The sequence below is a fragment of the Bactrocera neohumeralis genome, unplaced genomic scaffold (genome assembly GCF_024586455.1).
Source record: "Bactrocera neohumeralis isolate Rockhampton unplaced genomic scaffold, APGP_CSIRO_Bneo_wtdbg2-racon-allhic-juicebox.fasta_v2 cluster11, whole genome shotgun sequence".
NCBI classification, from domain to species: Eukaryota; Metazoa; Arthropoda; class Insecta; order Diptera; family Tephritidae; genus Bactrocera; species Bactrocera neohumeralis.
In genome coordinates this window covers 19,747,575-19,752,134 of record NW_026089624.1, presented here as the reverse complement: position 1 = coordinate 19,752,134, position 4,560 = coordinate 19,747,575, and the positions used below count along the sequence as shown (strand labels likewise).

The window sequence follows — 4,560 nt, the reverse complement described above, 5'->3', positions numbered from 1 at the left end:
CGGACATTAGGGATCTGGGTGGTACGGGGATTAGCTGAACTGAAGGACGATTAGATGTTAGCGGTGTGATCTCCACTAGTCAAAATGCCGAACAGTTAGAATCATTTGCTCTTGACTTGTTTGAGCGGTGAAGGCGGTTAGCTGGGAATTAGGGTTAGCTTTTGTATGAGAGGTGTGTATCTGTGATGTACATGCCGAACAGTTAGAATCATTTGCTCTTGACTTGTTTGAGCGGTGAAGGCGGTTAGCTGGGAATTAGGGTTAGCTTTTGTATGAGAGGTGTGTATCTGTGATGTACATGGGGTCCAATACCTGTCCGCTAGTCCAGAGATATAGAAGCTCAAATGGTAGTAGTTTCGGCTATTAGGTCTGACCGGAGACCGGATTGGTCTACAACAAATCGATTAAATCGTTTTATATCGATCTTGGACATTTGTGTCAACACTAACCCAACAAAATATTTGTTTGCATCCAAAATTTATTCTCAACTGAAAATGTCACTTTTTTGCCCGATTTCTCGACATTTGCGGGAAATTTTGCTTTTCTTTTTTAATTCCAAAAAAAAGTGCTGCTGAGGCTCATTGAATGCTTTCGGATACGTATGGTGAGCCTGTGCTAAGTGAAAGAACATGTGGTGAATGGTTTCAACGATTTAAGAATGGTGATTATGAAATCGAAGACCGGCATGGTTGTGGAAGGGAGAAGATTTTCGAAGATGCTGAATTGGAAGCATTACTCGACCAAGATGCGTTTCAAACCCAAGAGGAATTGGCCGAATCGTTGTAAGTGACACAGCAAGCCGTATCAAAACGCCTCAAAGCCATGGGGATTATTCATAAATAAGGAAACTGGGTTCCTTACGACTTGAAACCAAAAGATGTCGAACGGCGCTTCTTTGCATGTGAAAAGCTGCTTCAAAAGCACAACCGGAAGGGATTCTTACATCGCATTGTAACTGGCGGCAAAAACTGGGTCCACTACGATAATCCTAAGCGAAGAAAGTCATGGGGAAAGCCCGGACACTCCTCCACGTTGACGGCAAAACCGAACGGCGCCAAGGTCATGCTCTGCATTTGGTGGGACCAGCTGGGGGTGATGTATTATGAGTTGCTAAAGCCAAGTGAAACCATCACAAGAGATCGATATCGAACGCAATTGATGCGTTTGAGCCGAGCACTAAAAGAAAAACGGCCACAGTACGAGGAAAGACACGATAAAGTCATTCTCCATGACACTGCTCGGCCTCACGTCGCAATGGTGGTCAAAAAATATTTGGAGACGCTGAAATGGGAGATCTTACTCCACCCGCCGTATTCTCCAGACGTTGCGACATCTGACTACCACTTGTTCCGATCGATGGCACACGGTCTAGCTAACGAGCACTTCAGTTCTTATAAAGAAGTCAAAAATTGTATTGTTACTTGGATCGACTCGGAAGATGAGGGAGGAAAGATAGTCAAAAGTAGTAGCTAGCGACGGCCAAAATTTGAATAACATTTTTGTAACCGTTTTTATACCTTAAATTTAAAAAAAACGGCGGAAGCAAAGTTGTAGACCTAATAATTCTGGTACCACTGACTGCCCAACGGGGAGTCTCGTGGTAGTTGTGGTTAAAATATGCGGGAAGAACTGACGCTTTGTCAGTTGAATTTGGAATTGCATTGCAACCGGGTGCAGGACCAAAAGCCTCGAACCCTACCAAGTTGGTTAGTGTGTCCACTCCAAACTTCTAATTGGTACTGAAAATACCTGGCATGTGCCTTTGAACGCCGTGGGGTAAGCCTCGTTCATTACCAGACCTATTTGCTTTGCTTCCTTGTTCTGTAGAAAGCAGAACTAATGTCGTGGTTGTTAAGGCTAATTATATCAATATCATCGACGTACGCCAGCAGCTTTACACTCTAATAGAATATTGTACCTGCTCGATTAAGCTCCGCGAATTGAACTATTTTCTCCAGCAGTCGCATGATCGGGAGTCGCCTTACATGAAACCTCGTTTGGTATTGAACGGCTCGGAGAGGTCACTCAGTATCCTGACGGAGCTTTTGATGTTGATCAACATCAGATTACACAGCCGTATTAGTTTTGCGGGAATACTAAATTCAGACATAGCGACATAAAGGCAGCTCCAGTTTGTGCTATCAAAAGCAGCTTGCTTTCTGATGTGTTGTGATGCTTGCATCTAATCAATTTTTTTCGCCTTATTTGAATAGCCCGACCAGCAGTCCATCGATCTCCGGCGCTTTGTTGTTCTTCAGACGGGTAATTGCTATTCCAACTTCTTCATGGCCGGGCAATGGAGTGTCCGCTCCATCGTCATCGATTGCGGAATCGGGTTCACCGTCTCCTGGTGTTATGCATTCACTGCCATTCAGTAGGCTAGAGAAGTTTTCCTTTCATAAGGTTAGTATGATCTGGGCATCAGTCATTAGACCACTACTGGGGTTCTACAGGAGTATTCTCCGGTCTTCAAACTTCCTGTTAGTCGTCGCTTCTTTTTGTAGAATTTTCGAGCATTACCCCTGTCGGCCAGTTTGTCAAGCTCTTCGTACTCACGCATTTCGGCCTCTCTCTTTTTCTGTCTACAAATGTGTCTTGCTTCCCTCTTCAACCCTCGGTATCTATTCCATCCCGCACGTGTTGTGGTCAATTGTAACGTGGCGAGTAGTGATGAGCGATAATTCACTACCGGTGATTTTTTCACTGTGATTGAAAAATCGCATATCGCAACTGCGATCACATTTTATAAATAGCAGTTCGCTTCTATGAACGCAGTTAGAACCTGTGATTTTCGATAGTAGTTCGAACCTGTGAATTGCGATAACAGTTCGGTTTTGTGAATTGCGATTGCGATAGCAGTTCACAATAAACTTGAGAAACTGTGATTGTTTAACAGTACAGTTCATGCGATCACAATAGCAAATAGCAGAAAAGTAGCAGCTTTCTTCAGGGTATTGTATATATATATGCGTAAAATACTCGTACCATAATTTTTCGTCATAGCGGTTTGAAGTTTTGAGTGTAACGTTCTTACAATTTTTAATAATGGCAAGAAATGTATTAAGAAAAATAAGTGAAGTATGGCAGATGTTTGCAGTGGTAGAGGAAATACATGAAAAATGCAATATTGCAAATCAAAAATTTCATATAAATTTAAAATTACAAATTTAAAAAAACATGTCCAGATTAGACATCCTATAGCTCAAAAGGTGTATATGGAATAATTTAACATTTTTTAATAATAGATTGTCAAAAAAGTCTTGCGGTATTTTCGCTAAAGCGAAACAAGGAAATCATAATACAACAACTGTAATTCAAACCCCCTCTAACTCGGAAGCTCCAATAGATAGTGATAAAGAGCCAGGAACTTCGAGACAAATTGTTACGGTGGCAGAGGGAAGAGTTGAAAGTAAGTTTGAGCTCGTTATAAGTTTAAAAATGACTAATAATCGCTTTTATTTTTAGCTACAACTTGTTCAAGACAAACAAAAATATCGGCGGGTTGTGATAGGACAAAAAAGGTAATCGATGACGCACTACCTATGCTTTTTATAAAGGATTTACGGCCGTTTAGCATTGTAGAAGATGATGGATTCCGCGAATTTGTAAAAGCACTAAGGCCAGATTATCAGTTGCCTAGTAGGCATTCAGTTTCTAATATAATAATACCTGTATTGTATGAAACATGCCTTGAACCTTGAAAGCCTTGAAAAAAAAAATATGTGAAGGTTCCAAATTCTGCATAACAACAGATTGTTGGACATTGCCATCACCGCTCATTTTCTCAATGCAAAATTTGATATGTGCAGTATACTACTGGAATGCTATCCAATGACTGAATCGCATACTTCAAAAAATTTGGCAGCTGAATTAATGAAAGTTACTGAGGAATGGGGGATCACTAGTAATATTTTGCAAGCGGTCTCTGACAATGCCTCCAATATTAAAAATGCGATGCAGAACGATTTAGAGTGGCAGCATCTTGGATGTTTTGCACATAGTATGTGCCACATACGCTGATAGTAAAAAATGCGTTAAGTAACGAGCAAGTGTGTATAACAATGCAAAAAGTAAAAAAATCGTTGGCTATATTAACCCATTAAACGCGAAAGCTAAATAGCAAAGATAGAGGAACCAAACTTTGTGTGGATACTACAACGGTTGATATGTACACAAAACTACAAACAAAAGGTTCGACCCTTATCCGGGGGGGTCTGCACGACCCGTGACATATATGTAACGCTCGCGAGTTTGTGTTATGTAATACAATGTTTGATACTAATATGTATATAAACACTTCCATTGGATTTAATTCATCAATTTTATTATTTTAATTATAAAGTTTACAAAAAGAAAACGAAACGAGTACAGAACTATAAAAATTCATCAATTTTTGGTTGAGAAAGAAAGCTCAAACTGGTCTAAAGTGAAAGTTGTAGAAACAATCCACAAACAAACTTTCGTCACACTTTATACATTGGGTGTTTATTGATCGTGGCAGTTGTTTCCACAGCGTCCGGAGGATTTAACATGAAAGGCCAATTAGGGGTTTTACTTCTG

At 40.5% G+C, this 4,560-nt stretch overlaps 1 pseudogene; it reads left to right on the top strand.

Moving 5' to 3' along the window:
- The first annotated feature begins 3,350 nt into the window (after nt 1–3,350).
- Nucleotides 3,351–4,560, top strand: part of LOC126766231 (NADH dehydrogenase [ubiquinone] 1 alpha subcomplex subunit 9, mitochondrial-like) — a 41,993-nt pseudogene continuing 40,783 nt past the window's right edge.